Here is a 12,322-nt window from a genome sequence, read left to right as displayed (position 1 = left end):
TAATTTTCCAAGACTTAAATGCGGAAAACACATCGCTTTTCTGCTTCAGGAAGAACGCCCAAACTTTTCTGGAAAAATCATCAATAAAGGTTAGCATATAATTAGCTCCACCTCTCGAAGGCACTCTGGATGGCCCCCACAGATCAGAATGAATATACTCTAATATTCCCTTCGTGTTATGGATTCATCTAGTGAATCGAACTCTTTTTTGCTTCCCAAAAACACAGTGCTCACAGAAATTTAGTTTGCAAATTCCTTGCCCATCAAGAAGTCCTCTTTTACTCAATTCTACCATGCCATTCTCACTCATATGCCCTAGGCGCATATGCCAAAGTTTAGTAATATCATCATCTGACAAGGAAGAGGAAGCGACAGCTACATCACCAGTAACAGTAGAACCCTGCAAAACATATAACTTGGAAGTTTTTCTTTGCCCTTTCATCACAACAAGGGAACCTTTAGAAATCTTTAAAATCCCACTTTCAGCTGTATATCTGTACCCTTTTGAACCAAGAGTACTCAACGAAATTAAATTTCTCTTTAATTCTGGAACATGTCGTACCTCACTAAGTGTTCTGACAACTCCATCAAACATCTTAACTTTAACTGTTCCAACACCTGCGATTTTACACGAAGCATTATTTCCCATCAAAACAACACCTTCAGATACTATTTCGTAAGTTGTAAACCAATCCCGATTGGGACTCATGTGGAAGGTGCAACCTGAATCAAGTATCCATTCCTCGCTTACTATAGAATCATTGATAGAAGCAACTAGAAGTTCACCATCGCTGTAATCTTCTACAACATCAGCTTCACCGGAATTTTCTGGTTATTTTCCATTTTGATTCGCAGCCTCCCTTTTAATCTTATTTTGTAGCTTATAGCACTCAGATTTAATGTGCCATTTCTTCTTGCAGAAGTTACAAGTTTTACCTCTGTTTGAAGACTTCGATCTACCTTTAAATTTACTACGAGGATTCCGTTCCTGTGTCCTACCACGATCATTATCAGCATTCCGATCTTGTCTCCCACGAACAATAAGACCCTCTCTCTGAGAGTCGGGTTTAACCATAAGATGCTTCATCTTATCATACGCGGTTAAAGAATCATAAACCTCATCAACTGTGAGAGACTCGCAGCTATATAAAATTGTGTCTCTAAAGGTTGAATAAGACGGGGGCAACGAACAAAGTAGAATCAACCCTAGATCTTCCTTATCATACTGAACCTCCATGGCCTCCAAGTTTGAGAGAATTTCTTTAAACACTATTAAGTGTTCGTGTACAGACACACCTTCCGTCAAACGATGAGCATAAAGACGCTGCTTCATATGCAACTTGCTTGTTAGAGTTTTCGACATACATATTTGTTCTAGCCTCTTCCATAATGCAGCGGCAGTCTTCTCTTTCATCACATCCTGCAAAATTTCTTTCGACAAATGTAGATGTAATTGTGTTAACGCTTTTCAATCCTTACGCTTCTTCTCTTCATCTGTTAATGTCGAAGGCATCTTATCTATCCCTAGCAGGGCATCATCCAGATCCATCTGTGCAAGAACTGCTTGCATCTTAATTTGCCACAACGCAAATCTGGTGTTGCGATCGAACAGCGAAATTTCATACTTCAAAGACGCCATTACCGTGATCGAGATGAATAACCCAGAAGCTCGGATACCAATTTGTAAAAAATAAAATAAAATAAAATAAATAAAGAGCACACAAATTTTACGTGGAAACCCTTTCAGGAAAAAACCACGGGCAGAGGAGAAGAAAATTCAATATGTCAAAAAAGTTGAATTTCAATACAAGAGGAATAGACTATGTCTATTTATAGGCTTGTAAAGCCATATTCTAGTAGGATTGAAACACCTTATCCTAATCAATATAAAATAGATGAAGTTTAATAAGGTTTAAAAACCTTATTCTAAAATAAAATAAAAGAAGTCTAGTTCTATATGGATTTTACTTTTATTTTATTTTCCATCGTATTTTATTTAAATAAGAATTTGGGTCACTTAATTCTAACATAATGTTTCAAACATTGAATGTTAACTCTAAAATTACCTTTCTTATGGTGAAGTTCAACAACCCCGTATGTAAAGACTTGATGAATAGTGAATGGACTGAACCAACAAGATTTTAACTTACTTGGAAAGAACTTTAATCTGGAATTGAACAACAAAACTTGCTGACCTGCTTCAAATTCTTGAAATCGTATGTGCTTGTCATACCATCTTTTTAATCTATCTTTGAACAATTTGGCATTTTCATATGAGAACATTCAGAATTCTTTTAACTCATTAAGCTGAAGCATCCTTTTCTCTTTAGCAAGCTTGAGATCTAAATTAAGCTGCTTGAGATCCCAGTAAGCTTTATGCTTTAACTCCAAAGGTAAATGACAGGCTTTTCTAAAAAACAACCAATAGGGAGACATCCCTAAGGGTATTTTGTATATTGTCTTGTAGGCCCATAAAGCATCATCTAGTCTTTTGAACCAGTATCATCAGTTTGGACAAACTACCTTCTCGAGTATACCTCTTATTTCATTATTCGCCAATTCAACCGGCCCATTTGTTTTGGGATGGTAAGTTGTGGCAATTTTGTGTTTCACTCCATGTTTATCGAGCAACCATTTCAAACCCCTCATCACTGATGATAGCTTTAAGAGTTCCAAACCTTATGAACACATGTTTTTTGTAAAAAACATCATCACTAGTTTGGCATCGTTCGTTAAATATGCCTTGGCCTTAATCCGTTTAGACACATAATCTACTGCTACTAGTATGTACCTGTTACCATAATAAAGAGGAAAAGGACGAAGAAAGTCAATACCCTAAACATCAAATAATTTTACCTCAATAATGTTTGTTTGTGACATCTTGTTTTTATTAGATATATTTCCAGCCCTCTGGCATCGATCACAACTCTGTACATAAGCATATGCGTCTTTGAATAAAGTTGGCCAAAAGATCTAGCTTGCAATAATTTGGTCGCAGTACGTGAACCTTCGAAGTGTCCCTCACTTGGATATAAATGAAAATGATATAGAATATCATTTACCTCATTTTCTTCCACGCATCTCCTAATTATTTGATTCGACTATTGTTAAATAGGTACGACTATTCCCAAAAGTAGTACTTTATGTCATGAAGGGACTTCTTTCTTTATTGGTACGACTTACTGAGCAGCATCACACCACAAACTAAATAGTTAGCATAATAAAAAAACCAAGGGGTTTTATGGACGTGATTTACCTTAAGTATGTGCTCATCTGAAAATTTTTCGTTAATGGGAACAAGAAGAGAAGTCTCTCATTGTTGCTAAAATATGGATAAGTGTATGCTACTTGGTTTTCTACCCCCTTTCGATCTTGAATTTCAAGGTCGAACTCCTAAAGTAGAAGTACCCTCTAGATCAGTCTCGGCTTGGAAACTTTCTTCGCAAGTAAGGATTTGATTTCTGAATGATCCATTAAAACAATAACCTTGGTACCTACAAGATAAGATAGAAACTTGTCAAAATAAAAAACAATGGCAAGTAACTCTTTTACCGTATAATTCAGTTGAGCTCTCATCAAAGTCTGACTTGCATAGTAGATATGATGAAAAACTTTATTCCTTATTTGGCCCATTACAGCTCCTATCGCGAAGTCACTTGCATCACACATCAATTCTAATGGAAATTCATAATATAGTGTGACTATAATTGGTGCGGGAACCAATCGATTTTTCAAATCATCAAAAGCCTTCAAGCATTCTTCATCAAATGAATGTTGTATCCTTCTCCAATAATTTGCGTAAAGGTTTAGCAATTTTGGAGAAGTCTTTAATGAGTATTTGGTAGAACCCGACAAGTCCCAAAAATTTCCTAACACCTTTTACAGATGTTGGAAGTGGGAGTTTCTTAATAACATCTATTTTTGCTTTACCTATTTCAATCTCTTGTCTCGTTATTCGGTGTCCCAAAATAATATCTTCTTGTGCCACGGAATGACACATTTCCCAATTGAGCACAAGGTTTGTTTCTTTACACCGCCTTAGTACCTTGGCTAGATTGTCTAAGCAATCATTGTAAGTGTCTTTGAACATTGTAAATTCATCCATAAAAACTTCCAAAAACTTCTCAACCATGTTAACAAAAATTTCCATCATGCATATTTGAAATGTAGCAGGTGCATTACATAAACCAAAGGGCATACATCTAGAAGCAAACGTACCATACGAGCACGTGAATGTTATGTTAAGTTGATCCTTTGGTGCTACCGTGATTTGGTTGTATCTTGAGTATTCGTCGAGAAAATATTAATAGCCTCACCCTACAAGTTTAACCAGTATTTGATCCAAGAACAATAAAGGAAAGTGGTCTTTCCGAGGTGCTTTGTTCAATTTCTGATAATCTATATAGATTTTCCAACCCTTGACCATCTTGGTTGGTACCAACTCATTGTTATCATTCTCCATGACCATAATGCCTCTTTTATTTACACGCACTAGACTAGACTTACGCCTGAACTATTTGAGATGGGGTAAATTATACCTTTATCTAACCACTTAATAAATTTTTTTCACTATATCTTTCATAATAGGGTTTATTCTTCATTCTCCACCAATTTTTCCTTTTTTTCCATCCTCTAAAATGATCTTATGCATGCATAGGGATGGACTAATACATTGGATATCAACTATGGTCCATCCAATAGCCTTTTTAAATTGTCTCAAATTTAGCATGAGTTTCTCTTCCTGCTCTTTAGTTAGCTTAGCTGAAATAATCACATGAAAAATAGAGATGTCACCTAAATAAACAAATTTTAAATGTGAAGGAAGTACCTTAAGTTCTAATTTAGGCTGCTCTTTGATCAATGCTTTTGGTTAAACATAATCCTGGTTCTCTAATTCCAAAGATTCAAAGCGGGATTGAGGAATAAAAACCTTTGGGTTAGCTTCAAGCAAAGCTAAGTGCTCTTCCCTTTCTTCTTCACTTAGAGGATCTGACATTAAGATTTGTTCTAATGGGTTCTCAACAAAATTAAGTTCCCATTCTATGGATAACTCCTCTAACTCTGATACTACAGAACAAACATCAATTGTGTCAGGAAATCTTATAGATTTAAAAACATTAAATGTTACCTAGTCGTCCTAAATACGCATGGTAAGCTCACCTTTATGTACATCAATTAAGGTTCTTTCGGTTGCTAGGAAAGGCCTTACTAGAATGATTGGCACCTCCTTGTTTGCTTCAAAATCTAGAACAAAAAAGTCAACTTAAAAAATGAATTTATCTACACGTACCAATACATCCTCGATTTTTCCTTTCGGATGTGCTAAGGATTGATCTGCTAACTGAAGAATAACTGTAAGTCTAACTTCACCTATCCCTAATTTTTTGAATATGGACATGGGTATCAAGTTGATGTTCATACCCAAATCACACAATACCTTACCACAATAAGATTCTCCAATGTTGCAAGGTATGGTAAAACATCCAGTGTCCTTTATCTTAATGGGTAGTTTATCTTGCAGGAATGCGTTGAACTTTTTCGTCAAAGGTACCATATCAAATTCTCCAAGTATCCTCTTTTTGGGTAGGATATCCTTCATTAACTTGACGTAATTCGACATTTGTTCAAGAGCTTCTACCAACAAGATGTTGATATGAAGTTGCTTGAGTACATCTAAGAACTTTTTGAACTGGACTTCCTACTTTTGTTTCTGAAGCCTTTGAGGGTAAGGTGGTGGAGGATTTTTTTACTTGAACTAGGCAACTCGTCTACTGTGACAGTTTTGGTTTTATCAGAATTGTCTGGTTTAGAAGTTACCTTATCCAAATTTACAGATTCTGGTTCAGGTGAAGATGAATTTTCAATACTTGATTGAACTTCTACTTTATTTCAAGCGTCAGCTGGCACATTTTCAAATTCGACAGTATTGGGCTCTAACGTTTTTCCACTCATTAAATTTAATGCTTTACAATGTTCCCACCCTAAATTTCTTAGATTTTCCATATCACTAGACAAAGTGCCTTGTGGTCGGTTCCAGTAGTAAGCTGGAACATTTGATTCTCTAGGTTTTTCAACGAGGCTGCTTAGCTTTGGATTAAGGCATAATTTCTTGCCATGTAAGCCTTCAGTAGGTTTTCCAAGCCATTTGAAGGTTTAGATTGAGTTGGTTTTTGAACTTGTTGGCTAAATCCAGAAGGTTAGGTTGATCTGGGTTGTCTGTAAGTGTTACTGGGTCCAACCCTTTAGTTACTCCAAGAAAAATTCGAGTAGTTTCACCAAGATGGGTTATAAAAATTGGATTGTGGTCCCATCCTACCTCTATTTTGGCTCTAACTACTTATGTAATATACAAATTCTGGGTTTGATGGACAATATACGAACAAATTCCCTTCCCCACAATCTACATAGGCTATATGTTCAAATTGACCTGATAGCTGAGCTGTAACATTGTTAAACCTATTAGTAGAAAATTTTTTAAGCATTGAGGATATCGATTCGATGCCTAAGCTGCAAGTGAAGTGAGGGAATCCATTTCATGTACTCATACAATTCAAATCGAAGCTGCTCGATTGGTTGACCACTGGTAATTATTGTTGACAATTCTCTCAATAATTTCATAAGCCTCATTATAAGACTTAGAAAGGAGAGCATCACTGGCAAAAACGTCTACTACCATTCTCGTGTGAGCATTTAGACCATTATAGAATGTCTTCAACTGAATGCAATGCAGGATTCTATGGTGAGAGTATTTGCATAACATTTCTATAAATCTTTCCCACGCCTCATACGAGGATCGTCATCCATCTGTTGTAAGATAGTGATCTTATTTCGTAATTTAAAATTCTTGCTACTTTGGAAATATTTCATAAGGAATCGTTCTGCCAACTCTTGCCATGTTTTTATGGAATTTGGTAGCAATGAGTTCAACCAGGCTCGAGCTCTATCCCTTAGAGAACATGGGAACAAATTTAATCTTAGTGCATCTTTGGGTACTCTGGCTAACTTGAAGGAATCACTCATCTCCATAAACACCTTGTGGTGAAGGTGAGGATCTTCAATAGGCATTCCACTAAACTAGCCCACACTCTAAAGAATCTGAAACATAACAGGCTTTAGCTCGAATTGTTGTGCCTCGATCTTGGGCCTTCTAATTCCTTGATTAAGCTAATGAAAAATTGGTATGGCATACTGTCTTAAGGCTCTATCCCTATCATCAACAACAATGATGGGATTTTGAGCATGATTTACTCCATTTCCTCCATTCTGGTTTTCAAGGTTCATCTCTTTGGTCCTTCTTTGAACTGTTTATCTTCTCCTTTGTCTACAAGTCCTTCCACTTTTAGGATCTATGGGGAGTAATTCAATGATTTGATAAATACTCATAAACATCTAAAATAATCACAGAAAATAATTAAATTAAAGTTTTACAAAAAAATAGACCAAAAATGCAAAATTAACAATTTCACAAGTAATGTCTTTTAAAATAGTCACCGACAATGACGCCAAAAACTTGGAACGATAGAAATGTGCAAGTGTAGACTAGTAATAAATTGAAAATAATATCGATTTAGTGTTCCCACAGAGACTGTACAAGCAAGTATTTATGAAATGTAATTTTAAGCAAATTGGTAGAGGAAAATAAATTGATTTGAAAGAGGTGATCTAAAAACTAAAAATTAACTAAGTAATGAAATGAAAGAAAAAGTAATATTCTAGTGCACGATTTCTAAAAAAGTTTTAATTAATATGACATAAGTGTGTTAGACTAATTTCATTCTTTAAATTAGAATTATTAAAACTATATTCATGTTGTTACGAATAATTTCATGGCAACTTGGTTTTTGTTAACTATTGTACATACATACTTATTAAATTAATCAATCTTTCAAATATACTCCTATGTTGGATTATAAGTAAGTATAAGATAGAGTGAAGTAACAATATATTCCTATCTTGAAACAATTTAATCACAACAATCTTACAAGTTATGTAATGCAAGAATATTATTTAATACTATTGCTAATTTAACCTACTTTTACACTTAGTAGATTAAACATGCACCAATTAGATATTTTTTCCATTAATTACAATTTTAATTGAATAATAATTAATTCATTTATTACCTTACAATTATAATGCAAGCATAACATAGGCATGATTTTATCTAATTGAACAAATTACCAAGGCCTATAACAACACAAATATTGTTTTAATATTATTTTTTTGTGTTTATAGCATGTGAATATATATGTGTGAAAATTTCGTGAGCTAATTTTATTGTTTAATAGCTCAATTTGAGAAAAAGAACTTAATCACGTAAAATGCAAAAGTTGCATTCCACTTGTTAAAAGTGCTTAATTGCCATGGCTTATTAAATGACAGGTCCTTATGTTGTAACTAGACCACGGATAGTGGAGATGGACATAAATGGCCTTGAATTATGTGAATTATAATGTTTTAACTAAAGGTTAAAAATTGTAAAATGGTTACTAATGTTAATATTAACTAAAACAAAGTGAAAATAAACCATATTATCATCATTCATAGCTGAAAATCATCAAAAAGAAATAGGGTTTGAGCTTTCATCTATTCAGCTAGCTTGTTCTTTGATTAAGGTATGTATTGTGCTCGGTTTTTGATGATTTCTATGTTTTTGTGATCGTTGCTTTGAGTATTAGCTAGCCCATACCTCAATTTCTGAAATTGTTGATGATTTTGTGAAGTGGCATTGTTGAATTTATGAGCTTTATGATGTTTAATAATAGTTTATGAAGGTTTAATGATAGATATACAAGTTTTGTTAAATGATTTTTGACAAAAATGTCAATTAGAGATTATATTGAGAAAATGTGAAAATATGTGGTTAAATGTGTGAATAAATGATAAATATGGGCTGATATATACACTAGGAGAACTCAGCTAGCATGTATTTGAAAGAACTTGTGTAATTTTGTGTAAGAAATGTGAAAGTTTAGGGCTAAAGTGTAAAAATGCCCAAATATGTGTTTGTGGATGAAATTGAATGAATAGGTGATTAAAAAGGTTAATTTTGAATGTATATAGATCAAGAAAAAAAGAAATCGGACTTAGATTGAGGTAAGAACAGAGTACTCGATTAATCGGCTAGTTCCGTTATTCCTACAATCGAGGTAAGTTCATATACAAATAAATGTCTTTAAATTGAATTATGTGTATTTACTTGTCATTGAAATGTTATAAATGTGGAACGACCAAATACGAGCAAGAAACGATGAAGTTTTGATAGCCAAAAGTCCCATACGAACCTTAGGAATAGTATAAGATACGAATGTCATGACATTAGGTTATCGAGTTGTGATTACATGTAAGACCATGCCTGGGACATTGGCATTGTATTGAGATTACATGTAAGACCATGTCAGGGACATTGGCATCGTATTATGATTTCATGTAAGACCCTATCTGGGATAATGGCATCGACATGTGATAACATGTAAGACCATATCTGGGATATGGCATTGTACGAGCTTACGTGATTTTTGAGTATTCTTAACAATTCTGAATGGTTCAATGGGCAAAGTCAAGTTGAGAAATAATATGTGAATGAGCTAAGTGACTCAGGTACATACAAGATTCATACGAGTATTGAGAAGTGAAGTAAATGATGAATTTGATTAAAATATTGAATGTGTGTTCAATGAGAAAGGTTTGTGAATTTGCATGTGATTAGTTATGTTTAGCATATTTGAATTGATATGCAAAGGTTCATACGATGGCTTTATTTGTATATGGCTTTCTGAGCTTTTAAAGCTTATTTGTGTGTTCTTTCCATGTTTTATAGATTATCGAAGCTAGCTCGGACATCTGGGATTATCGGGAACCATCTTCACACTATCGACTACTTGTTGGTATTTTTGGATGCTTGAAAATACGGTATGTGACATGTATAAGCTAGTGAATTGACGATATGTTTTGAGATTTGATATAGCCATGAGACTTGGCTAGCTTTTGTTGAAAATTTTGGTATGTATTTGGTCATTTAAGTTGACTTGAATTATGTGTTTGATAAATGATATATGTGATGTATACAATGTCTTATGTGTTGGCATGTTTGCCATGGTTGTTGATATGTCTAAGTGGTTGCTCATTTGGTTAGTTATTAGTTGATGTACTAATGCTTGAAGAATAGTATATTTTGGTATGATTTGTGGATGATGAATTGGTATGATTGAGAAGCATGATTTGGTTGATAGAAAGGTGAGAAAGTACATTTAGGAGTTATGTAAGTTGTGAAGAATTTGGCATAATGGTTTATTATGTTTTGAATAAGGAATTCAGTAATTGAAATGGTTGATGATAGTTGGCATGATATGTGTGTGAATTGGCATGTTTTGGCTGCCTATATACGTATTGAAATGATACCATTTTGAGGGCTAGGTGTGTAAGAGAAAAGGGTGGCAACTTGGCTTTGCAAATGGCCTATTTTTGTCCACACGGGTAGAGACACGGGCGTGCGTCTCAGCCGTGTGTGACACACGGTCATGTTACACGGCCATGTGTCCCCTAGGGTACCCTTTCGAATTAAGGCAATATACCCTATAGTTTTGACACAGGCTAGACACATAGTCGTGTCTATTGGTCGTGTATGACACACGGGTTGGCACATAGGCGTGTGGCCGACCATGTGACTCAAGTCAGTAACCCCTCCAGTTTTCCTATGGCCATGGCACAAGGGTGTGTCTTTGGCCGTTTGGTGCAAGTTAGTATGTATGCCCTGTTTTCACACGGCCTATGACATAGGCGTGTCTTGTGGTCGTGTGAGGCACACAGCTTGTTCACACGGGCGTATGACCTTGAAATCAAAGAAAATTTTCTAAGTTTCCTAAAGTTTTTAAATGTTATCAGTTTAGTCTCGAACCACTTCTAAGCATGTTTTAAGGTCTTGTAGAGCCTTATAAGGTACATTGTGAATGATTTGAAGGGGTTTTGATTATGAATTTATAAATGTATGTGAATAAGGAGTATAATTTGGTAATACTTCGTAACCCTATTTTGGCATCAGATACGGGTTAGGGGCGTTACATATGATGAAAAGATTAAGGGAATGAAACTAGAAGACAAATCTCGGTGATTCTCCGAAACCAATATAGTGTGCTTCTCTTCCTCTTTGCTTGTTTTGTCGATCAAAAGCCTTCAAGATGCTTGATTGATACTGCTTCAAAAGGCTTTCTAGCTCTTTCTCAAGAGGGGAAATCAGCAATGGAAAGAAAGAAAAATGGAAAGGCAAATGTGAGTGAATGGGGGAACTGATTGGTGAATGAAGAGATGAGTGAGGTATGAGAAATGAGGAGGTGAAGGGGGTATTTATACTTGGAGATGACAGCTTGAATTGGCTAAAAATGGTAGCCAATCCCCTTTTTCATGTTTAACCCTTGATAGTAGGGAGAGGGGTTGAGATGACTCTGGTAAATTTAGCTTAATGCCACAAGTGAGAATGCACAAAAAAATGAGGGTTAGGAATGGGCTTTGGGAGAAAGTTAAGGACTATTTTGAAAATATTATAATGAGCTTAATTAGCTAATTTGTACAGAAATTGGGTCGGCATTGGGCTGTTCTTTCCTTGATGGATCAATCCCCTTCAATTTAATAAATCTGGACCCATTTCTTTACACCAAACTAGGAGTAAATTCAATCCAATTTTTGTTGGATCAAAAATAAATTTTCAATAGGTCTAAGGAGTTGATTTGGGGCTTCCATGACTAAAAAATTATCAGCCTTCCTCATGTACCAAATGCTATGAAATTTTTCGAAAATTCGATCTTCTCAAGGTAACTACCGAGCTGATTTTTCACCTTTTGTGCAAAGTTGTCGAAAATTGGCCAAATTATGCAAATTTAGTATAAAAATAAGTAAAATTTAAAAATTTTCATAAATTAAGTTCAATTTAATTATTTTATAATAAAAGTATAAAATTTGACCAAAAATACTTAGAAACTGCATGAATTAGTGCTTAAAAGGTGCTGAAAAAGTCTATATATTTTAGTGGTTCCTGTGAAACAAAAAAAATGTGGTTAAAAAAGTTGTTGTACATAGGGTAGGGGGTCGTGACCAATTGGTCATTTTGGCGACAAGCATCAGGTCAGTTCTTAGCTTACCTGGTACCCTTATATATGATACTGGTCTCCCCTCTCACATGCACACACAATTCAATATTTAAGTGAAGTAGAGTGAAAAAGAAAGTTGGCTATCTCACATACACACAATTTAGTATTGAGTGAAGTAGAGTGATGTAACACCCTTAACCCGTATCTGTTGCCGGACTAGGGTTAAAGGCATTACCGGA

At 34.9% G+C, this 12,322-nt stretch overlaps 1 non-coding gene across 1 annotated transcript; it reads left to right on the top strand.

Moving 5' to 3' along the window:
- The first annotated feature begins 6,731 nt into the window (after positions 1-6,731).
- LOC128294547 (small nucleolar RNA R71) lies at positions 6,732-6,837 on the top strand. The gene has a single exon (XR_008284857.1). It is a non-coding gene; the product is annotated as a small nucleolar RNA R71 (small nucleolar RNA).
- Positions 6,838-12,322: the final 5,485 nt, after the last annotated feature.

The sequence above is a fragment of the Gossypium arboreum genome, chromosome 6, assembly GCF_025698485.1.
Source record: "Gossypium arboreum isolate Shixiya-1 chromosome 6, ASM2569848v2, whole genome shotgun sequence".
Taxonomy (NCBI): Eukaryota; Viridiplantae; Streptophyta; class Magnoliopsida; order Malvales; family Malvaceae; genus Gossypium; species Gossypium arboreum.
This window is presented reverse-complemented; position numbering and strand designations above follow the sequence as displayed.